This window comes from Ranitomeya imitator, chromosome 6 (genome assembly GCF_032444005.1).
Source record: "Ranitomeya imitator isolate aRanImi1 chromosome 6, aRanImi1.pri, whole genome shotgun sequence".
NCBI classification, from domain to species: Eukaryota; Metazoa; Chordata; class Amphibia; order Anura; family Dendrobatidae; genus Ranitomeya; species Ranitomeya imitator.
Genome location: NC_091287.1, coordinates 461,522,141 through 461,547,714, shown reverse-complemented (window position 1 = coordinate 461,547,714; position 25,574 = coordinate 461,522,141). Strand labels below are relative to the sequence as shown.

Here is a 25,574-nt window from a genome sequence, read left to right as displayed (position 1 = left end):
TAATTACAACATAACCTTAGTTTACACAGAGCTATTTCGTTCTATCTGTCAGAACTTGCGTAGTGGGATGCTGGTAACTTTTAGGATATGATCACACGATCATATTTCTATCATAAGAGAAAATCGGCCTGATTATGCTAATCATGCTCTGATCAGACTGTAATCAGAGTTTGATAATAGCGTGATCTGACTCCCTTGGATGTGGGGTAAAAAAGAGTTCTAGTATGTTGCTCCCCCCGTCCTGTCCTGGTATGTGTGGCTCCCCCTGTTGAATGCATGGCTCCCCCCCGGTCCTGCATTGCTCATCTTCCCCGTTCTGCATTGCTCAGCTCCCCCCGGTCCCGCATGGCTCAGCTCCCCTGGTCCGTATTCCGTAGTGCACAGCTCCCTCGCTCCCGCAATTCTCAGCTTCCCAAGACCCGCATTGTCAGCTCCCCCGGTCCCTCATTGCTCAGCTCCCCAGGTCCCGCATCGCTCAGCTCTCCTGGTCCGCATGGCTCAGCTCCCCCATCCCGCATGGCTCTGATCCCCCATCCCCCATGGCTCAGCTCCCCTGTGCCATGGTTGCATGCATGGCTTACATTGAACCCCCTCTTCGTCATACTCAACCTCCTCGAGCCTGCATCTCCGTTGTCCCGGCGCCTCTCCTCTCCTCTGCTCAGCCGTCACATGGTACCGCTCATTAAGGTAATGAACATGCACTACACACCTATGGGAACGGAGATGCGTCCATATTCATTACCTTAATGAGCAGCACCATGTGACCGCTCAGCACAGGAGAGAAGAGCCACAAGCGCTTGGACAACAGAGATGCAGGGACGGAGAAGCAGCGACGGAGAGTGAGTATGATCTCTTCTGTTAGCCAGTGGCTGCAGCTGCAGCTGTCACTGTGCCACAGTCGCCAGATCCTGTCTATCTAGGCTCCACCATCCCCCCCTCCCCTAGCGGCTCTTTGGACTGTGACTTGTGTATAAGCCAAGGGGGGTGTTTTCAGCACAAAAACTTTTGCTTAAAATATCGGCGTATACACGAGTATATACAGTATTTATACACAACAAAGCAGAAGGATAATGAAATGGATAAGACAAGTGACGTGAAGCAGGGCTATCATTATGGGAGAGGGGGATAAACAGTTGTGTCCATAAATATTGGAACATTTTGGATATTTTTTGGCTAACATGGTACAAAGATATTTTTTCTGTATCCTTCTTCTGCATGCAGTGTTTTCATGAAAATCGGACTGTACTCCGATGTTTTCCAAGGACCCATAGACATGAATGGCTGAGTGCCATCCAATTATCGGAGGCAACTCGTGCATGCTGCGATATTTTGATCGGACAGGATCAGTGAGAGGAAAAAATCTGAAATGTATTGTTTCCATCTACTGTTTTACCTGTTCTATGTATAGTACATAATATATGCACTGCTATATGGACTTCAAAAAAGCAAAAAAAAATTGATGACAATGATGGTTTACAGGAGGCTATCAGCACTTTGTGATTGCATTACGGTGGGCCAATTGGAGCTCCATTTAAATGCAACAATCAGTAATTGATAACTGAGTTTAAATAGTCAAACAGAAATGATTGGTGCTTGTTCTGGTCACTTCTGTTAAAGGCAGTTTCTGGCTGTGTAACACAGCCTGCATCTGCCATGTGTGGGATAGTCTTACCTCCTTATCTCATTCCACACATGCAGACCTCTGCACAGATGTCCAGTTGCACGCTTATATGTCAAGAGATTAAAGAGAACTCGTCCCTGTCTGAGGGCACCGTGAGCGTGAGATAACTTTCTCATGCTCATGGTGCCTTCAGACAGGGAACAGCAATTCACAGAGAGACACTCTCATTAAAGGACTTTTTCTGGGTGTCTGTGCTTTCTTACAATGTGACTATGGGGTTAGTAATGGGGTGACAAAGGTGACATCAACCCCAAAACTATCACCCCACTTGCCACCGCTACAGAGCAAGTGGGAAGAGCAAGGCTAAATGCCAGAATTGGCACATCTTAGAGATCTGCCTTTTCTTGGATGGCTGAGAGCTGATATTTTTAGCCTGGGGACAGTATCCATGGCCCCTTCCTAGGCTATTAATATCAGCCCGCAGCTATCTGCATAGCCTTTTCTGGTTATTAATTATAGGGGGACCCCACGTCATTTTTTTGGGGTCCCCCAATTTAATAGCCAGTAAAAGCTAATTATACAGCTGTGATCTGATATTAATAGCCTGGCAAGCTCCATGGGTATCACCCCCTACCCAGGCTATAAACATCTGCCCCCAGCCATCGGCTTTCCCTTTCCTCTTTATGAAAATTTTGTGGGAGCCCACGCCATTTTTTCTGAAAAATAATCTTTTATTAATTAAATACATGTCCAGTAATTTGCACACACACTGTACTAATTGTATTTGTCCCAGACATCTAGATATCTACCTATTCTATGTGTATTTACTGTATGTAATCAATCTCTTCTATCCTGTCGGCTCCTGCAGTGATTATAATGGATTATAATTACCATTACCATGGATAATATTTTTAAATTCATTTTTTTGTTTTCTTCTATTTGCTCCACATAATTCAAGTACAATTGAAAGAATATCCTGAAAAACATTTTCATTAGCTACATTTTCATCTTCTCAGTTTTGTTGTTAGAGCTAATCCTACACCCATTAGTAAGGCCATAAAAGAGCCTAAATTGAATGCAAAGCAATAAAGTGATCATATTGCAGCCTGTTTATTTAGACTTGCTTCTTAATGATAGGACCTTTGTACCTGGTATTGCCTGGAACCATCCATCTTTAACTTCCAATATTTCTTTGTTTCAGTTATGAGCATGCATGTTACAAGTATAATTTATGTGATCAGCAGTATTGTAATCCGCATTAATTAGATGTGATCAAATCGATACTATAAAAATCTACCTCTAGTTGAATTTTATGATATTCATAGGCCCCAGTATGTTTGACAAATTGCAATTCAACTCTCTCAGATCCCTAAAAAATCTCCTGCTGCCTTTTTACACATTGCAAAAGATTGCATCATTCACAGAAGGCTGACAAGACATCAGGCTCAGCAGCATCGGAATCTCCATAATGCCTTGCAGCTATCATATCTCATGGTATAATGCAGATAATCAAGCAGAAATATCAAAGTTTGTATAAAAGCCCAGGCACGGAATGCAGCAGCCATTTTAACTGGCTTTTAGGATATTGCGAGTACATCAGATTTCGCAGCTCAGCAATAGAGATAGGATGAGAAAGCAAAGAATCAATGGACAAATACTCCAGTCAGTAGTGTGTTGTATAACTGCAGCACTGAAGAAGATGAGAGTAACAGTCTGGGAATAATATAGAGATTCAAATGGAATTGGGAGAGATTGATAGGAGGGGTACCAGCAGCAGTGCTAGACTCAGTGTAATTGATCAGTGATATGTGTTGGTGGTATCTATTTTAACTATTTGAATGACAATTACACATTTTTTTCTTAATTTTTAATACACTAGATAGCAGAAGCAAGACAGCACATTATTAAAATCAGAAATTAGTATCAGATAATTTGTTTTCTCCTCACAAGCGACTATACTGAGTTTTGCATTTCTTGTGCAATAATTTTTGGTAATACTTTCTCTTTATCCTATATGATGCTACCTAATCACAAAAAGTCAGCATCATAGAGGGGGAAAAAAAGAAAAAGTCTACAAAGGATGTCAAAATGTGAATTTCCAGCATGATCTAGGGAGATTTGATGTGTCTCACTTAACCACACTGAAAACTCTTAACTCTCATCACTTCCCATCATTAGGCTGCCGTCACACATTCAGTATTTGGTCAGTATTTTACATCAGTGTGTGTAAGCCAAAACCAGGAGTGGAACAATTAGAGGAAAAGTATAATAGAAACATATGCACCACTTCTGCATTTATCACCCACTCCTGGTTTTGGCTTACAAATACTGATGTAAAATAATGACCAAATACTGCAAGTGTGACGGCAGCCTTACAGTGCTGAGAAAAGAAAGATCATTGTGGGATTAGCATCTGTCACTTATATCACCCTTAACCTACTATAGGGAAAAGAATATTGACGGTATACTCCTACTATGTTCTTCACTGCTGGGACACTCAACACTGTAGCTCTTGTCCTCTGCTGGGGCTTTAATGACAGGAAGCAACAGGACAGATGTTTCTGAATGTGGTTAAGTGAGACACTCCAAACCTCACTAGATCAGGAGAAAATATTTTGACAATCTCTGCAGGCTTTTTCTTCTTTCCCTGCTAAGACATTGTCTTCTTACGATTGAGAGGCATCATAGAAAAGAAAAAGTAAATAATCAAAGAGTGAAATGTTTGCTATTGCTTAAAAAATAAATTTGCATATTTAACATCCTAAACTTCAAAAATCTATAGGTCTTGTCAGCAATGCAGTGGAGAAGTGAGGACAAAAAACATGAACAAATATTTTGCTAAAGATAGTGTTGAGCGATACCGTCCGATACTTGAAAGTATCGGTATCGGATAGTATCGGCCGATACCCGAAAAATATCGGATATCGCCCATACCGATATCCGATACCAATACAAGTCAATGGGACACCAAGTATCGGAAGGTATCCTGATGGTTCCCAGGGTCTGAAGGAGAGGAAACTCTCCTTCTGACCCTGGGATCCATATTAAGGTGTAAAATAAAGAATTAAAATAAAAAATATTGATATATTCACCTCTCCGGCGGCCCCTGGACATCACGCTGGTAACCGGCAGGCTTCTTTGTTTAAAATGAGCGCCTTTAGGACCTGCGAATGACGTCGCGGCTTCTGATTGGTCGCGTGCCGCTCATGTGACCGCCACGCGACCAATCAGAAGCCGCGACGTCATTCTCATTCACTAAACTCCTAATTCTAGGAATTTAGGACCTGCGAATGACGTCGCGGCTTCTGATTGGTCGCGTGGCGGTCACATGAGCGGCACGCGACCAATCAGAAGCCGCGACGTCATTCGCAGGTCCTAAAGGCGCTCATTTTAAACAAAGAAGCCTGCCGGTTACCAGCGTGATGTCCAGGGGCCGCCGGAGAGGTGAATATATCAATATTTTTTATTTTAATTCTTTATTTTACACATCCCTATGGATCCGATACCGATACCCGATACCACAAAAGTATCGGATCTCGGTATCGGAATTCCGATACCGCAAGTATCGGCCGATACCCGATACTTGCGGTATCGGAATGCTCAACACTAGTTAAAGATGCTGTGCTGTGCTTAGATGGATCCTATGACTAGTTTGGGGAAGACTGACCAACATAGTGTATATAGGGGTGTGAGAGCAATTGCACACATGAATTGGCCCTAACATATATTCCAGTAGTCCGGTTTCTTAACGTTACCTACAGTTTACACAGGTTGTGCTTGTGCCATTATGCATATTATTTTGTCTTGTTTTGTCGTAGAGGGGTCTATGTTTACACCTCTGCAGTTTCATATGAATTATCTCTCTATAATAAGATCTAAAAACTGAGAAGCAAACAGTGGTTCTATGATTGCAGGTAAAGTGCTAGCATTACATTGGAAAGTGGTATGGCAATACATGTGGTGCCCCCTGCTGGATGATAAATAAAAAATATTTATCACCTTTCTAGGAAAATGTGAGAACTGTATCAAGTAACAGCTCTTTATAGAATATAAAGCTTTAATTCAAGGTTTCTCCAAGTAAACAATACATGGAATTCTATGACTAAGAGCTCTAACAACTCCGCAAGTAAAAGGCAAAAAAGTGAAATATGGCCTATTTTTAACTCTTGTATTCAGTCAACCTGTTAATGCATCCTTAGGGCAGTCCTGCATACTATATTGTCCTTTAGTTATTGAACCAGATTTTTACTATGTGGAATTTGAATATGAATTTGAAATAGACAGAAGAGGGTCCCTGTGCAGGAGTAGTTATAGCTAATCACAATGCAACTCTTTATGTGTCTGTGGCAGAAGCTGGAAATGCCCCCCCCCCCTCACTTTGATCCCCAGTGCACAGGTTGTCCAACGTAATTTCTGCCTCTATACAATTATACATAATGCATCTTCCTTTTAAATTTGAATAGTACTCAGCAATGACTGATACACATTACATGGAGCTGTGCCATTGTACTCTGTTGAATTGTTATATCTGGTCACCACCTGAGCAAATAACAACTGATCTGATCCTCATCAATCTGATATTACCTATACTTAGCTATATAGCATATGCCCTGCTTCAGAGAAGCGATGACACTGCAAAAATAAGCGTCGCACATGTGCAAAACTTGCAGGGACTGGCGATGAAGACTGCTCCTGCAATTTATATTATCATATCCATAGGGGCATGATAACATGGAAAGAGGGCTAACTAGTCTGGGGACACTAATGCCCTATTGACTAGTCAAAGCCCTCATTAGTGTAGGAAACGGGGACAATATACCGTATTTTTTGGACTGTAAGATGCACTGGACCATAAGACGCACCCCAAATTTTCAGAAGGAAAATAGGGGAAAAAAATAATGTGTCAAATGGGGGTCTGTCTTGCAGTCTGAATTTAGATTACCTGGGAAGGGATCAGCACAGGTAGAGGAGTGGTCACAGGGGTCGTTCGGTGGTCCAGGCTGGTGTGGTGACCTCTGGGAAATTCCATCCCAGGCTGGTGCGGTAGTAGTGCTCTGTGTTGAGGTGGTCCTCTGTGCAGTGGTGGTGCTCTGATGGGTGGCGCGCTCTGTGGGGTGGCTGGGCTCTGTGGGATGGGCTCTGCGGGGTGGTGGAGCTCTGTGGGGTAGCGGGGCTCTTTGGGGCAGCTGGGTTCTGTGGGGTGATAGCGCTCTGTGGGGCAGCAGCGCTCTGTGGTGTGGTGGTGGTGGCAGGACTCTGTGGTGGTGGCTGGGCTCTGCGGGCAGTTAATCAAATCCCGGAAGCCCCAGCAGCTCCATTGCTGCGATGCGGTGGCTCTGGGAAAATGGCCACCGGGGACGGCGCATGCTCAGATTCAGATCTCGGCAATGAGATCTCGTCCCGAGATCTTTTCTCCCGAGATCTCGGGTAGAGATCTCTTTGCTGATATCTGAATCTGAGCATGCACCACCCCGGCAGCCATTTTGTCGGAAGCCACTGCACCGCAGCAATGGATGTGCGATGGCCTCCAGGCTTTGACGAAATGCCGGCAGAGCCCCGCCACCACCACAGAGCCTTGCCACTGCCGCACCACAGCTACACCAGCCTGGGAAGGGAGGCTGCATCAGGACAGCTGCCACTGGGAAAAAAGTGCGTCTTATTATCCGGAAAATACAGTAAATGCAAAAAACCAAATTTTTATCTAAAAACATTATAGGGATGGATAGATAGAGAATGTACTCAGAAATAAGTCAATGGTTCTGGGTTGGAGGACATGGGGGACCGGATAGGTTCCCTTTAAAAATGATTTACAAATTTGATATTGTTTTATTTGTAGTTTTACTTACTATAACACCATATTATAATTATTATTTATTCCATGCAATTCCTCACAAGCTCACCACATTTTAATAAAACAAAATGCCATAGTTGCTTCTTCACACTGACACATAAAAAATAAATAAAAAGTGAACAAAAAGTTATACATACACTATACTAAAATGGGACCAATAGAAACTGCAGCTTGTTGCACAAATATTAAATCCGAGAAAAATAAAAAAAAATACTGCTCTCAGAATATATGTAAAATTGCTTTCATGAAAAAAAAAGTGATTTTTATGTGCCAAAGTAGTAAAACATAAGAAAATAATATGAACTGGGAATCAGCATAATCATATTGACTCATGAAATAAAATTCTATATTTATCCCACATGGTGAATAGGATAAGAAAAAATATGAAAAATAATACTAGAATTACTGATTTTTGCTTATCTACTCTCAAAATTAAAATTAAGAAGATGTTATAAAGATGTACACACCCAAAAATGGAATCAGTGAAGACTATGCCTTGTCCCACAAAAAAATAATCTCTTACACAAATATATTTACAGTGGTTGTCCAGCTTTGGCACGAAAGTTTCTAGTCACTCTAAGTGGCTGCAAACTTGTGAATAGTGACTGGCCAAACCCTGGATGTTGGGGTCGGGCAGGTTTGATCAAACATTTAGGCCGGGATCACACATGCAAGAAACACGTCCGTGTCTCGCATGTGAAAACCAAACACTGGTGCCAGCACTTGGGAGCGGAGCGTGCAGCTCCATGTGTTGCTATGCAGCCGCACGCTCCACTCTGGAGTGCCAGCGCCACAACTTGGATTTCTCATGCGAGACACGGACGTGTTTCTCGCATGTGTGATCCCAGCCTTAGAAACAGTACCCAAACCGAAACCTCATTCATATCAATGAGGGACCCGAACATCAGTTGTTTGCCATGCTGTCATGTGCACGACAATGTGGCAAACACTGCCTCTGATCTTTTTTTAAGGAATAATAAAAAAAAGCCTAAAGATAATCTGTCAGCAGGTCATAAGTAGAGATGAGCGGTGTTCGAGTAGAACTGTTTGCCAATTTCAAATTCGAGCTGTTTTGGGCGGTGTTCGAGTCATTCGTCGAACTCGAACAATTTGCTTAAAATTCGGCTGATTGAGTTTCTGTTCGATAACTGTTCATTTACCAAAAGCCTAACTTGATTTGCACATTAAAACTGTTTATCATTGTTAATAGACTGTTTCAGAGTATAGGGGGCGGGGGATAGATCTGTGCTGAAATAATGCTGATTTCAATTTTTTTTTCTTTCTCGCATTTACAGTGGGGCGGTGCAGTCTCTCAGGCTATCAGCAGTGCACACACACACAGCAATGTGCATGTGATGCACACAAGCAAGGGCATATGTTATTGGCTGTGTATGTCACATGTCCTTGCCCTATAAGAACCAGCCTTTTACCCCGTCGCCCCAATTTCCTCACTGCTGCAGCTTAGTGTTAGATGGCACCGCTGCTGCTGTGGGCGCTATACTTTCTAAGAGTGTTTTTTGCGAGCAAATTTTCTGTTAGATAGAGAGAGATAGGTTTAGGGAGTCGGGACTAGTTGTAATATCAGCCGTTTTCAGGGTAAGTTACAGCAGTTCCTAGCACTTTTTGCCAGGCAGATCTGTGCCAGTGCTGGGCAAGTGTTTGTCACAGCATTTGGTGTAATCTAGTTCAGCCAATCCTTTTGGGCTAGTAGCATTGTCTGATAGTAGCCCGCCTGTGAAACTAACTACACCGCCTGTGTATCTAAATTTGTCCTGCATCTAACCTAGTACATAGTTTTGGGCCTAGGAGCAGTGTCTGCACGTCAGCGGAGTAGCGTACCTGTGAAGCTAACCACACCACCTGTGTATCTAAATTATTACAGCAGCTAACCCAGTAAATCGTTATGGGACAAGGAGCACAGTTTGGCCACTCAGCTCTGCTCGGTTTCCATCCATCATTTTTTGTGCCAACAACTACAGATACAGAGTTGCCAATTAGTTAAGCACCAAAATGAGTGGCAAAAAGCCTGCTGTTGGTGGAAATAGGCGTGTTGGAAAGGGAAAAAAAGGTTGTGTCCGTGGGGTAGGTGGTAAAGCAACAATAACATCTGCAGAAGAAAGACCATCTTCCAGCCAAAGTAAGATGTCTACTTTTTTTCATGGACAATCTGATATGATCCCTTTCTTACGAGCATCGCCAAAAATTCCAGATGAGGCACAAAAACAGCTGGTGCTTGAACGAATATCAAGTGCTTGTTCAAGAGGGCTCTCCTCCAGGTCAACTTCAACATCACAACTACTCCAGTCCTCAGAGTTGTCACCCCAATCGCACTTGCTTACTCACAGCTCCCAAGTCTCCAGCCACCCGTCTGAGCATGGGGTGACACAGATGGTTGAGTCTGCAGAGCTGTTTACTCATACTATAGATTGGGAATCAGAGGTCTGCTCCAGAGCTTCTGTGAATCCAGGCGAGGAAATGATCTGCACTGATACCCAGAATCTTTGTGAGTCAGATCCAGGCCCAGATTAAGAAGGTTCTGAGCATAATGTAGACCCTCGTTCCCAAACTGTAACTCCTGTTGGTGGAGACAATGAGGAAGATGATGATGAGACTGAGATACCTGATTGGAATGAAAACTTGACTTTTCAGTCAGTGCAGGAAAAGTTTGGCTCTGTGGACGACTGGTGTCAGAACACACAGGATGATGATGACGAGGTTGGAGACCCCACTTACTGTCAACCCACAGTCCGTCAGTCCATGAGGTCAGCAGAAGATGTGGAGGAGGATGCTAGTGACGAGTCTGATGACAAGGTTAGGTTGCGCCTTCCTGGACAGAGATGGACTACTGGAAGCACGTCAACCACTGCATCCTCAACCCCAACTGTGCCTCTGAGCAGAAGTTGTGGTGGCTCTTCAGGTCGCACAGGCTCTAAGCCTTGCATAGCCTGGGCATTTTTTGACATCGCAAAGGATGACCCAACTCATATTGTCTGTAAGATTTGTCAACAAAATCTCAGTAGAGGCCAAAAAATCACTAGCTTGAGTACTTCATGCATGAACCGTCACATGGATATGAGGCATAAGTTGCAGTAGAAAACTCACTGTGCCACAATGCGGCCTAGTGGGCCAGGTCAACTACTGTCTGCCCCATCAAGTGCATCCGCTTCTTCGTCTTCATCCTCTGTGACTGTGGGGATAGCCGTCGCACATGGTTTTGGATGCAGAACTTCCACCTCTTTACCCGCAACAGCCAGTGTGATTGGCAGGTCGTCTCTACATCTCTACAGAAGTTGTTGGGCCTGCCAGTTCATCGGCTGATATGTAATGTGCCCACATGGTGGAATTCAACTCTGCACATGTTGCAGCGACTGTGACAGTACCGACGAGCCCTGGTGCAATATGTTATGACGTATAGCCTGGCCAACGAGATCCAGAGATGGGGCAAATCATGCTGCAGGAATGGTCTCAGATTGGGGACCTATGCACTCTTCTGCACAGTTTTGAAATAGCGACGAAGATGTTTAGTGCTGACGATGCCATTATCAGCATGACTATTCCAGTGATTTACATGCTGGAGCACACCTTAAACAGTATTCGGAGTCAGGTGGTGGAACAAGAGGAGGAGGAGAAACAGGAGGAGTCGTATGCAGAAGGGATAATATCTCCAAGGTCCAGACGGTCGGCAGCACCAAGGCGGCTGGCATTGGAGGCTGGGGGAGAGGGATTACCGAGGGCGCATGGTAGCAGCCAAACTGTTGAGGAAGGTGCAGGAGGCAAGGAAGAAGTGGAGGATGATCTGGTGCTGGGCATGGAAGACTCATCAGATGAGGGAGACTTTGATCAAATTTCTGTTGTGTGAGGTTGGGGGGAGAGGGCAGAGGAAGGAAACATGATTCTCACCTCGCCGCCACCGAGACAACAAGGACTTGTTCCTCCTGGATGCGCAAGACACATGAGTGCCTTCTTGCTGCACTACCTGCAACATGACAGTCGGATTGTCAGAATCCAAAGTAATGCCGACTACTGGGTTGCCACACTCTAAGATCCCTGGTACAAAAGTAAATTTGTTGAAATAATTCCTGCCATAAAAAGGGATTCACGCATGCAGAAGTATCAGCAGAGACTGTTAAAGAATTTAACATCTGCTTTTCCACAAAACACCAGTGGTGCACGTAGTGAATCTCTGAGTTCTAACTTGCCAACGTGGGACTATCGAGTCATCACTCAAACCGTAACAGTAACATCGTATCAGGTGGTAACAGCAATTTTTATAATTGTTTCAAGATTTTTTTAGACCATCCTTTGCAACGCCAAAGGAGACAAGAAGTCTGACGCACAGCCAACGCCTAGAGAGGATGGTACAAGAGTATCTCCAAGTTAACATCGATGCCATGACTGTGGAACTGGACCCTCGCTCATTTTGGGCTTCCAATCTTGAAAAATGGCCTGAGCTCACCACTCATGCCTTGGAGATCTTGTGGTGCCCCGCAGACAGCGTTCTCTCTGAACGTGTGTTCAGCGCTGCTGGTGGTGTGCTGACAGATAAGCGCACGCGGCTGTCCAGTGACAATGTAGACAGACTACCGTTCATCAAGATGAACAAATCCTGGATCCACAAGGACTCTTCTACCCCTGTGTCATCCTGGGGAGACTAAAAGCCTGATGATTTTTGAAAATCACCTCACCAACCGTTTTAAAATTCTCTGGCAAAATTGATGCCACTTAAGTGGTGTCTATGGCCGAATTTTTCGAAAAAATGGAGACTATTTATTGAGTCCCCTTGCTGTGTTTTATATGACGTTGCCATCGTCATATGCAGGTGGGTGGGGTCGTCTGCAGAGTTGTTTACTCATACTATGGCCTGGGTTTCAGAGGTCTGCTCCAAAGCTTCAGTGTCTGCTAGTCAGCAGAGTAGCTCACCCACCCTCCGCCTGTTTACCTAACTACTATTTTTTAATGGCATCTGGCCCAGGAAATCCTTTTGAGCCTAGTAGCAATTTCTGCTACTCAGCAGTGTACCCCACCCATGAAGCAAGCTACACTGCCTGTTTACCTAGCTACTATTTTTTAATGGCATCTAGCCCAGAAAATCCTTTTGGACCTAGTAGCAATTTTTGCTACTCAGCAGAGTACCCCACCCATGAAGCAACCAACACCGCCTGTTGATCTAATTACTAATTTTTAACTGCATCTAGCCCAGGAAATCCTTTTGGGCCTAGTAGAATTTGGTGCTACTCAGCAGCGTACCCCACCCATGAAGCAAGCTACACCGCCTGTTTACCTAACTACTATTTTTTAATGGCATCTGGCCAGGAAAACCTTTTGGGCCTAGTAGCAATTTCTGCTACTCAGCAGATTACCCCACCCATGAAGCAAGCTACACCGCCTTCTTCCTTTCTCAATCTAACCTCTCGGCTCTGGGGTGTCCACTCTCCCTCCAGCTCTCTCCTTCTCACAGGTGGACTACCGCGTGTATTCACACTGTTGCGAATCTTTTGGGCCTAGGCATAAGAAGTCGTCGAGGTAATGGATAATATGTGCCGCCTTAGAAACATCCATGATGACACATTCGAGGAAGCAACTAAACGCCTCAAATAGTGAGCAGGATATGGAGCACCCCATGGGCAAACAGCGATCTATGTAGTATGCTCCTTCACAGAAGCAGCCCAATGGGAGGACACTATTCGGAGGCACAGGTAGAAACTGGAATGCCCCCTCAATGTCTGTTTTGGCCATTAGGGTGCCCTTTCCCAACTTCTTTACCCACCTGATTGCCTCATCAAAGGAGGTACAGTACATAGTACTGTGTCGATGTTGCCATTTACTGACCTGCCCCTTGGATATGACAAATGGTGGATTAGTCTGAATGTATTGGGTTCCTTTTTTGGCACAACTCCCAACGGGAGTACCCCTACATCTTCTAAGGAAAGTGTTCTGAATGGACCCGGCGCCTTTCACCTAAAGATATTTATTTTTTAATTTTTTTAACAATGTCTGGGTGTTGGTAGGGTGATTTTAGATTTTTACTTCAGCCTTTCTTGATTTTAGAAGGGCATGAGATGCCTATATCTGTGTCTCCTCCTCCTTTTACTCCTCCACCTCTTTTCTTTTGGCATGACTATATGTAGTTGTGACTTTTCCATGTGTTTGTTGTGTCTTCTGAGCAGTTTGTCAGCTTTTGGACACCTTTTAAGGTGTTTTCTATGTGTTTGTATGTGTTTGTGTTTGCCTGTCATTGGTTTCAATGGGGTTCGACAGTGTTCGTCGAATGTTCGACGAACATTCGTCGAACACGTCCCAGTTCGACGAACCGAACCGAACTCGAACACTAGGGGGGTGGCTCAACACTAGTCATAAGTGGACAGTTTTTTCACTTTCTTTATAACCGATGAACCCTGAGCATTTTATTTATTCATTTATTTCTACATTTATTATACATTTTCAGAATTAAGACTTTTTTTATTTAGTGCTAATATTTATGATCTTTGTTAGAGATAAGCAAATTGATCAGCTTAGGATCAATATTACGCTGAATTTCGTGTAATTTGCGTCTTAAGATTTGATTTGCAGTTTGCAAAAAAAGTAAAAAAACTTAACTAGCATCATTTCCCATCCTTCTGAAGCATCATAGAATTGGCTAATGCGGCTTTACATAGCTCCACGGGCTTACCCTTAGTGCTCTGCAGCTATGACATCTAGTGAATTATCAAACCTTGAACAGTGGTGGTCAGTACCTGGACCATCACAGAGCAGCATTTTCCAGTGGAGAACACTTTATGTGCCAGAGTCATTTTCCATCTTCACAATAACTGGGTAATTCTCTCTGTTATGAAGAGTGTAAGCTCTTCTGGTCAGCAGGTTTCGCTCTGTCTATCTCCAATTCCCCACTTGTTTCTTGTGAGCAATTACAAGCTTTCCAGTATTAAAATGTGCGCAACTTTAGAGTCTGCAAATCAAATTTTGGAGGAAAATCCAGGGAAATTCAAAAAATCTGTTAATTTCTAGTCCTTACCTTAGAGATATAGCTCACAAAATAATAATGCAGACCAACCTAAAGAGAATCGTGAGAGCACCGCCTCTTTAGTAAAGACTAGAGATGATCGAGTCTTTTAAAATTCAAATTTGACAAAAAAGTAAATTTGTGGTGAACAAATAAGAGTGAATTTCAATACTGTGAGGCTTTTAATTGCTTGTAAAATCTATGTTTTTGAAGAGGAGAGCATGAAAGAACCTTGATTATCATAAAAGCACACACTGTATAGAAGAGAGAGACCCACCCAATGACTCTAGAGGTTGAAAATGACTCTGCCGTACAAAGTGTACTCAATTGGGAACGCTGATCTGCGATGGCCCAGGTACTGACCAAGGTGGACTAATTTGTAAGATGTCATAGTGGCAGGTTATTTCGGGGAAGCCTATGCAGTAACGCAAAATGATGCAAGCCTGCTCTCTGATGCTTTACTAGTGTCAGCAGCGTAGGAAATATATATATATATATTTTGCGAATCAAATCTCAAAATGTTAGATGTTCGAATTTGTGTGAAGCAGGAGTTTATTAGTTATGGCTAATGTTCACGTGTTGTTTCTTGAAATGAACAGGAAGAAAGAGTCTAAAAAAATCTAAGTGGCAAGTGTGAAAATTGCAAGATTTCTATTTTTTATTTTTTATATCTGGATTGTAATGTGAAAAAATACTGCCAAAAATGTTTAAAATTAAATCAATTAATCACTTTTGGATGATAAATTCCCATTAAAGGGTTAATATTCAGTAACTTTCTGATCCTTGGATAAATCCTTGTGCATTTTTACTTAAATACAGGTTTCCTTAAGATATGAACTTTTTTTTTGTGGGGGGGGGGGGGCATTCATCAAGACTCTTTCTCCAAAAAGTCGCTATTAATGTCATGATATGTTTGCACAAAAAAAAAAGTTTTGTGCTGCTCCCATCACTTTAAAAAAATAGGTTGGAAAGTGCGCATGATTAGCTATGCAAACAATGTATAAGCTAAATGTATGGTTTGCATGAAAATAGCATGCCCAACTCTAACATAGGGTGGAGTAAAAAGTGGGTGGGGACAGGTCCAGACAGAAGTATTATATTTAAGGTGTTATCAATTTTACTAACACCGTACAACGCTTGGCTAAATTTGGGGCAAATAAAGACAACACAGTCATAAGGAAAACGGATTTCAAAAGTTCCCCTCTTGATAAATTTTCACTTATTTTTGAAAAGAATGTCACTAGGTATATACATCATGAAGTATGAAGGCAAATTTCTTCTTTTGGATGTTTTGGATGGCGAATTCAATATGTTATCAGAAGCCACTGGAAGAGAATTTACCTAACTGCTGACCATGTAGTACACATGGATTTCCCAACAAGACAATGATCCAAAGCTTACCATATTTTTCGAACCATCAGATGCACTTTTTTCCCAAAAATATTTTGGGGAAAATGGGGGTGCGTCTTATGGTCATAATATACTTACAAATCCTGCGGCTGTAGTGGTGCGGCAGGGCTCTGTGGTGTAATGGTGGTGGGCTGTGCTTTGGGGCAGTGGCAGCAGCTCTCTGTGCTCCACGGGGGGCTCCGTGGGCATTTCATCAAAGCCTGGAGGCCCTCGCACATCCATTGCTGCTCTGGTAACATGGCCGCTGCCCCAGGTTCTGTGGTGTGGCAGTGGCGGGCTGTGCATCCGGGGCAGTGGCAGCAGCTTTCTGTGATCCATAGGGGGCTCCACTGGCATTTCATCAAAGCCCGTAGGCCACTGTACATCCGTTGCTGCCATGTTGCGGCCTCTGGGAACATGGTCACCGGGCCAGGGGCAATGCATGATCAGATACAGATCTCATCCTGAGGTCTCGAATCTCGTTGCCGAGATTTGAATCTGAGAATCTGAGAATCTGAGCATGCGCCACCATGCTCTCGGTGGCCATGTTCCCAGAGGCCACTGCAACATGGCAGCAACGGATGTGCGGGGGCCTCTTGGCTTTGACAAAATGCCGGTGAAGCCCCCATAGAGCACAAAGAGCCGCTGCCACTGCTCCGGAGCACAGCTTGCCACCACCACACCACAGAGCCTGGCATGGCGGCCATGTTCCTGGAGGCCATGTTCCCGGAGGCCAACTCAACATGCCAGCAATGGATGTGTGGGGGCCTCCGGGCTTTGACAGAATGCCAGTGGAGCCCCCACAGAGCAAAAAGAGCTGCTGCCACTGCCCCAGCGCACAACCCACTATCACCACACCACAGAGCCCGATCCAGTGGCCATGTTCCCAGATGCCACCACAACATGGCAGCAACGAATGTGCAGGAGCCTCCGGGCTTTGACGAAATGCCGGTGGAGTCCCCCCAGAGAACAGAGAGCCACTGCCACTGCCCAGGAACACAGCCCCCTGCCCCAGCACAGCCCCCCTTCCCCAGCACAGCCCCCCTGCCCCAGTACAGCCCCCTGCCCTAGCACAGCCCCCTGCCCCAGCACAGAGCCATCAACCCTGCCCCAGCACAGCTGCCAGTGCACCAGCTTGGGATGGGATTTCCCGGAGGCCACTGTACCATTATGGACCATCGAACGACCCTTGTGACCACTCCTCCACCTATGCCGATCCCTTCCCTGGTAAGCTGAATTCGGAATGTAAGACGGACCCTATTTGACACTTTTTTCCCCATTTTCCTTCTGAACATTTGGGGTGCGTCTTATGGTCTGGAGCATCTTACAGTCTGAAAAATATGGTACATTTGCTGCAGATGTTAGTCAACCAGCTGATGCTTATGGGAATATCATCTACAGTGGGGAAAAAATATTTAGTCAGCCACCAATTGTGCAAGTTCTCCCACTTAAAAAGATGAGAGAAGCCTGTATTTGACATCATAAGTAGACAATAACTATGAGAGTCAAAGTGAGAAACAAAATCCAGAAAATCACCTTGTCTGATTTGGCAAGATTTATTTTGCAAATTAAAGTGGAAAATAAGTATTTTGTCATTGACAAAGGTTCATCTCAATATTTTGTTTTATATCTTTGTTGGCAATGACAGAGGCCAAATGTTTTCTGTAAGTCTTCAAAAGGTTGGCACACACTGTTGTTGGTGTGTTGGCCCATTCCTCCATGCAGATCTCTTCTAGAGCAGTGATGTTGTGGGCCAGTTGCTGGGCAACACAGACTTTCAACTCCCTCCAAAGGTTTTCTATGGGATTGAGATCTGGAGACTGGCTAGGACACTCCACTTAGGAAGCCATTCCTTCATTTCACTGGTTGTGTGCTTGGGATCATTATCATGCTGAAATACTCATCCACATATCATCTTCAATGCTTTTGCTGATGAAAGGAGATTTGCACTCAAAATCTCAAGATACATGGCCCCATTCATTCTTTCTTGTACATGGATCAGTCGTCCTTGTCCCTTTGCAGAGAAATAACCTTAAAGCATGATGTTGCCACTCTCATGCTTCACAGTAGGTATGGTGTTCTTTGGATGCAACTCAGCATTCTGTCTCCTCCAAACACGACGAGTTTTGTTTCTACCAAATAGTTCTGCTTTGGTTTCATTGAACCATATGACATTCTCCCAAAACTCTACTGGATAATCCAAATGCTCTCTAGAAAACTTCAGATGGGCCCGGACATGTACTGGCTTAAGCTGGGCGACACGTCTGGCTGACTGAATACTTTTTTCCCCACTGTACATTCTAATGGCAGATGTTAGTGGACAAGAGCATTCAACATTTTCAATGTTTATTCCTATTTTTTTGTCATGGAAGATAATGCACAGCCAGTGGAGACTAGAAGGGGATTTTGCTCCTCTCTGTAGTTATACATGGTTTAATCATTTTATCAATGTTTAAAAACATTTTATGTTTATCTTATGTTGACCAAAAAATGTCCAACTGATGCACAGATGTTGATTATTGCTGTAGTTGTGGCATGTGGCTCAGTGGTAAGCACTGCTGCTTTTCAGCGCTGGGTCTTGAGTTCAAATCCCACCAAGACAACGTGTGCAAGGAGTTTTTGTGTTTGTTCCATGTTTGTGTGAATTTCTCCTGGTTTAGCACACACTCCAAAGACATATTGTTAGGGAATGTAGATTGTGAGTCCAAATGGGGACAATGATGATGTGAGATGTGTGACAGCTCACCAGGGTGATATCATTCTAGATAAATGTAATTGTACTCACTCCTGAATAATCTTTGTACTTGTTGTCAATAGATTTGTTTCTTTATGGTTAATGTTGTTAACTGGCCACAAGATGTCGCTGTTGTTTGAACATGGTTAGAAGACTGTGATATGTCTGTAAGATGTGAAAAGGAGGGTTTTTATAAAAATGAATGACAGGAAGAGGAAGCGCGCCATCTTAGGTAAGGTCTGCAGGAATGAGGAGTGCATGAAGCTGTGCTGTAGAAGGATACAGTGACATCCCCTCGGGACAGCACCTGACTGAGTAAAGAACAGCAGCAGATTGAAGCTGAACTAAACCAGTATACAAATCTATCCAGATTCAAGGGAATGCCTGCTGGAAAGGCTGTTAAAAAACAGAAGGGGCCAGGGACCTGTGAAGTGAAAGGTGCAGCATCCTGTGGAAGCATTATAGCACAAGCCTTCTTGGTATTGCTCACCAGCTGGAAGAACTCTGCATCCGCCTGCGTTTCCTGATGGTGTCATTCAGAGCAGACCCAGCAGTAAGAAACGCTTAAAGGGAATCTGTCACCCCAAAATTCGCCTATAAGCTATGGCCACCGGCATCAGGGGCTTATCTGCAGCATTATGTAATGCTATAGATAAGCCCCGATGTCACCTGAAAGATAAGAAAAACAAGTTATATTATACTTACCCAGGGGCGGTCCCGGAGTGGTCCTGTCCGATGAGAGTTGCGGTCCGGGTTCAGCGCCTCCCATCTTCATACTACTCCTGCACAGACGTACTTTGTCTGCCCTGTTAATGGCAGCGTAAAGTACTGCAGTGCGCAGGTGCTGGGCCTCTCTGACCTTTCCAAGAGTCTGCACACTGCAGTACTTTGCTCTGCCCTCAACAGGGCAGATAAAATATGCCTGCGCAGGAGCCGCAGCAGGAAGCAAAGAAGAGGACGTCATTGTTTGAAGATGGGAGGGGCTGGACCCGGACCACGACGCCCATCGGACCGGACCGCATCGGGACCGCCCCTGGGTGAGTATAATATAACCTGTTTTTCTCATCTTTCAGGTGACATCGGGGGCTTATCTGCAGCATTACAGAATGCTGTAGATAAGCCCCTGATGCCGGTGGCCTTAGCTTATAGGCGAATTTTGGGGTGGCAGATTTCCTTTAAAGCCCACTGCAACTTCGCAGTAAGTAAACGTGCATGCATCACAATATATTTTGGCACCAAGAGACACAAGACCGGAATAAGATCTTTAGTTAGTTAGTTAGGTATATTAACTATACACGTTTTCCTACTGTAATCAAAGGCCAGAAACCCTAGATTTGTCACTACGTTTTTGTGCTGTTCAGTAACTATGGATTCTTTGCATCATTTAGGTGCAGACACAGCAAACAGTGAACTCCAGGAAGGACTTGTGTTTTCCTCTCTGTTCAGCTGGAAGAGAGGTCTCTCTGTGGGACAATATAAGGTAAATCAGTGATTCAGCTCCAACAGACTTTGTCCACGACACCTTCTCTGATGTGCATATATATATTTCGTTAATTTTGTACTACTTTTTATATAGTCGAGGACGGACTTTTCCTCTAATTTCTTGAGTTTATACAGTGATAGGAGGAGAATATTTGGTTGGGAAATAGGAATAGAAATATATATATATATATATATATATATATATATATATATATATATATATACACTAGATGGTGGCCCGATTCTAACGCATCTGGTATTCTAGAATATGCATGTCCACGTAGTACAGTATATTGCACAGCCCACGTAGTATATTTCCCAGCCATGTAGTATATTGCCCAGCCACGTAGTATATTGCACAGTCACGTAGTATTGTGAATTACTGTGCTAGACCACAGGCGACCCCGTGCTTTGCACTCACTTAATTAAACCAGTTTTCTCTCAAGGTGTAATAAGGTAACAACGGCCAGTTCAGATGGGCATGTCAACAGGTAAATCCCATAGAGAAAATAGCAGACACAGTTCTCTTGGGCACTGAGCTGTCCAGCACAGTGGATATAGCCTTCTGGCAAAATGTTTGTTTGATGTCTTTTCTTTGTACGTTTCTCAAAAGTGAGCAGTAATATCTTTGTTCCCAAGTAAAATAGTTACTGACAGTGCACTGTGTGGAAATTAGCTCTCTTCTCATCTGTGACTGTATCTTGAACAACACCCTCGGTGCATGATTTACAATGATAATGTCTGTAAAGCACTGTGGAATATGATGATGCTACAAAAGCAAATAATAATAAAATACTCACAAATATTGTATGTTATAATGTGACATTGCCAAACTGATGGCATAGAAGTATTCACGTCTTTGGCTACTTTTAGGCATTTTTGTTACGACTTTGGTGCTGTTCCCTTAAATTGTTTTTTTTTCAATATAGAATAGGCATTAACCTAAAATATCTACAATTTATTTTAACCTTTTCAACATGTGTTTGGACTTTTCTGTTTCAGTAGTAAATAAAGAGTTGTCTTATGTAGACAACCCTTCTTTAAATTAAAGCTGTTATGGCAATTACCTGATTTCAAAAGGTGCGTCAAGTGAGATTCTCAACTTTAAAATAATAGCACTTGAAGATATACAGAATGTGTTCTATGTGTGATTGTGTAGTCATCCAGTGGCTGTGATGTAAGTCATGGGTTGTACTAGTGTATCACAATATTGAATTGAATGTTTTGGGGAAAAATAGAAGTCCTAAATCAAAAAAGTCACAACTGTCCAAGAAAGTAATGGCCAGAGATGCTCTTTGCAGCTCGTAGTGGAGGGCACTGAGCATGGACCAATGTGGCTGTGATCAGGGGTGAATTATAATGAGGTCAATCTGGGCAGTAGCCCAGGGCCGAGTGGTGTGGTGGGGTCCTGGGCTACCGCTCAGATTGACCTCATTACTGCCCTGACTGGCGTATTGGCCCGGTGGGCAGAGGGGGCCCACATCGGGCCCCGTCTCATCTGCTCACTGGGCCCCTACTGGCGCTGTGGCAGTTTAACGCTATTGACATGTGGGACATGCTGGCAGCTGACGTCAGCTGCAGCGCGCACGTTGCCGACGTCTGATGTCATTATCAGTCGCCGGCGAGTGCGCGCTTCAGCTGCGAGGAGGGATCTTCACCAAAGGAGCGCGGTTAGGTAAGAAGAACTTGGTTTTTTTAATTAAGATGTTGCAGAGATGCTGGACACATTGGGGGCAGAGATGCTGGACACAGATGGGGCAGAGATGCTGGACACAGATGGGGCAGAGATGCTGGACACAGATGGGGCAGAGATGCTGGACACACTGGGGGCAGAATGCTGGACACACTGGGGGCAGACTGCTGGACACACTGGGGGCAGTATACTGGACATACTGGGGGCAGACTGCTGGACACACTGGGGGCTGAAATGCTGGACACTCTGGGGGCAGAAATGCTGGAGACACTGGGGGCAGAAATGCTGGAGACACTGGGGGCAGAAATGCTGGAGAAACTAGGGGAAGAAATGCTGGAAACACTGGGGGCAGAAATCCTGGTAACACTGGAGCAGAAATGCTGGAGAGTCGAGGCAGAATGCTGTAGACATAGGGGGCAGAATGGAGATACGGGGCAGGATTGGAGACACAGGGGGCAGGATTGGAGACAGATTGTGCACAATCGTGGGGCAGGATTGGATCATGGGGCAGGATTGAAATGATGGTGATAGATGGGGCAGAATGGGGAGATCATATGGGGCAGAATGGATACTCATGAGGGCAGGGTGGGAGAACATATGGTTGAAGCCTGGAACGAGACACACACGAGCCAGGATAGCGAACATTATTACCATTGGGACTAATTTAGGGATACTATTACTGCAGTGATGTATTTATTTTATTTTTTGAGTGTACTGTTTTAAATGAGGGGGCAGGCCTGTTACTGTGTAGAGTGACACTATGTTGCCTCTTTTTCTTCATGTGGTGTAATGTAGAAGTTGGGGAAAATTAAGTAATGTGCTCTGCAAGCGGAGCTCGAGATATCTGTGTTATTTCCTGCAGAGATGAGCCCTGGCTAGAAGAAGTAATGGCGGTCTGTGCTGGATGAAAGATGAAGGACTTCACCTAGAGATGTCACTGGTGAGTCAGTGTGCTACCTATACACTGACACTATACACTGTATACTGTTGTGAATTCTGCTTTTGGGCTCCCTCCAGTGGTTGTAGATGGTAATGCAGTTGTCTCTGGGCTGCAGTCTTAGACAGGTGTATCTGCTAATTGCAATTCTGACTGGGCTATTTAGCTTTGCAGGACTCTTTAGTCCTTGCCAGTTGTCAATGTTTCTTTGGAAGTATTGGATCTCTGCCTGGCCTCTCCTGCTTAACTGCCAGTTCAGCAAAGATAAGTGTCTGTTTCTTTTTCTGAAGCACATTTGCTGTGTGCTTATTTTCAGTGCTGATCTTTTGTTTCTATTTGTCCCGCTTAGACTGTGTCAGTTGTTTTTCTCAGTCTGGTTGGATTCCCTGGAGTTGCAGATATACTCTCCACATCTTTAGTTAGGTGGTGTTTTGTATTTTCTGCTGTGGATATTTTTGTAGTATTTTTATGCTGACCGCTTAGTATCCTGTCCTGTCCTTTTCTATTTAGCTAGAATTGGCCTCCTTTGCTAAGCCTGTTTTCTGCCTGCGTGTGTCTTTTCCTCTCCAACTCACAGTCATTATTTGTGGGGGCTTCCTATCCTTTGAGGGTCTACTCCGAGGCAAGATAGTTTTCCTATTTCCATCTTTAGGGGTATTTAGTCCTCCGGCTGTGTCGAGGTGTCTAGGTTTTGTTAGGCACACCCCACGGCTACTTCTAGTTGTGGTGATAAGATCAGGGTTTGCGGTCAGTATAGTTACCACTTACTCCAGTGAAGGTTTTCATGCTGCTCCAAGGCCACCTAATCATAACAGTACAACTGGCCAATAATGAGTTAAATGCATCTCAGAAGAAGGGAAGAAAGGTCTTGAGCCATTTTTTTTTCTTCAGTCTACTTTGTCTACTCCTCCCTCTTAATCCCTGGGTGGCTGAAGAGCCTTGTGCTAGCATGAATGTTCAGGAATTAGCTTCTTGTGTAAACCAGCTTGCTGCTAGAGTACAGGGTATTTCTGATTACATTGTTCAGACTCCTGTTTTAGAACCGAAGATTCCTACTCCTGATCTGTTTTTTGGTGACAGGTCCAAATTTTTGAGTTTTAAAAACAACTATAAACTGTTTTTTGCTTTGAGACCTCGATCCTCTGGTGATTCCATTCAACGGGTTAAAATCATCATCTCCCTGCTGCGTGGTGATCCACAGGATTGGGCATTTTCCCTGGAATCTGGGGATCCTGCTTTACTTAATGTAGACTCCTTCTTTCAGGCGTTAGGATTACTGTATGATGAACCTAATTCGGTGGATCAAGCTGAGAAGACCTTGTTGGCCCTGTCTCAGGGGCAAGAGGTGGCTGAATTGTATTGTCAGAAATTCAGAAAATGGTCTGTTTTGACTAAATGGAATAATGATGCTTTGGCGGCAATTTTCAGAAAGGGTCTTTCTGAATCCGTTAAAGATGTTATGGTGGGGTTTCCCACACCCTCCAATCTGAGTGATTCTATGTCTCTGGCCATTCAGATTGACCGGCGCTTGCGGGAGCGCAGAACTGTGCGCGCTATGGCGTTATCCTCAGAGCAAATTCCTGAGCCTATGCAGTGTGATAGGATTCTGTCTAACACAGAACGACAAGGTTTCAGACGTCTCAATAGGTTGTGTTATTATTGTGGCGACGCTTCCCATTTCATTTCTGTCTGACCTAAGCAGACAAAGAGCCAGTTCATTTACCATCAGTACTGTACAACCTAAATTTCTGTTATCTGTGTCCTTGATCTGTTCATTGTCATCATATTCTGTCATGGCGTTTGTGGATTCAGGCGCTGCCTTGAACTTAATGGACTTTGACTTTGCTAGGCGTTGTGGTTTTCCCTTGCAGCCTTTGCAGAACCCTATTCCTTTAAGGGGCATTGATGCTACACCCTTGGCTAAAAATAAGCCCCAGTTTTGGACACAGGTGACCATGCGCCTGGCGCCAGCCCATCAGGAAGATTGTCGATTTCTGGTGTTGCATAATTTGCATGATGCTATCATGCTGGGTTTTCCCTGGTTACAGGTACATAATCCTGTGTTGGATTGGAAGTCCATGTCTGTGACTAGTTGGGGTTGTCAGGGTTTCATAATGATGTTCCTCTGATGTCTATCGCCCCTTCTCCCTCTTCTGAAATTCCGGAGTTTTTGTCTGATTTTCAGGATGTATTCAATGAGCCCAAGTCCAGTTTCCTTCCACCACACAGGGACTGCGATTGTGCTATTGACTTGATTCCAGGCTGTAAGTTTCCTAAGGGCCGACTTTTCAACCTGTCTGTACCTGAACATGCCGCCATGCGGAGCTATATTAAGGAGTCTTTGGAGAAAGGGCATATTCGGCCATCTTCTTCACCGTTGGGAGCGGGGTTCTTTTTTGTTGCTAAAAAAGATGGTTCCTTAAGACCCTGTATTGATTATCGCCTCTTGAATAAGATCACGGTCAAGTTTCAATATCCTTTACCTTTGCTTTCCGATTTGTTTGCTAGGATTAAGGGAGCTAGTTGGTTTACTAAAATTGACCTTCGGGGGGCTTATAATCTTGTTCGTATTAAGCAGGGTGATGAATGGAAAACTGCGTTTAACACGCCCGAAGGCCATTTTGAATACCTTGTGATGCCATTCGGACTCTCTAATGCTCCATCTGTTTTTCAGTCCTTCATGCATGATATCTTCCAGGATTATCTTGATAAATTCTTGATTGTATATTTGGACGATATTTTGATTTTTTCCGATGATTGGGAGTCTCATGTGCAGCAGGTCAGGATGGTATTTCAGATCCTTCGTGACAATGCCTTGTTTATGAAAGGGTCTAAGTGTCTTTTTGGGGTGCAGAAGGTTTCCTTTT

At 44.1% G+C, this 25,574-nt stretch overlaps 1 protein-coding gene and 1 long non-coding RNA gene across 3 annotated transcripts in view; one reads left to right on the top strand and one right to left on the bottom strand.

Annotated features, from left to right (window-relative positions):
- The window catches only part of HNF4G (hepatocyte nuclear factor 4 gamma), a 264,222-nt gene that overhangs the window by 181,464 nt on the left and 57,184 nt on the right, over positions 1-25,574 (bottom strand). The window lies entirely within an intron of this gene.
- The window catches only part of LOC138641468 (uncharacterized), a 37,636-nt gene continuing 30,865 nt past the window's right edge, over positions 18,804-25,574 (top strand). For both annotated transcript variants that reach the window (XR_011313861.1, XR_011313862.1), the window contains exons 1-2: positions 18,804-18,827; positions 19,984-20,075. This is a non-coding gene — a long non-coding RNA (uncharacterized lncRNA). The remainder of the gene's footprint in view (positions 18,828-19,983; positions 20,076-25,574) is intronic.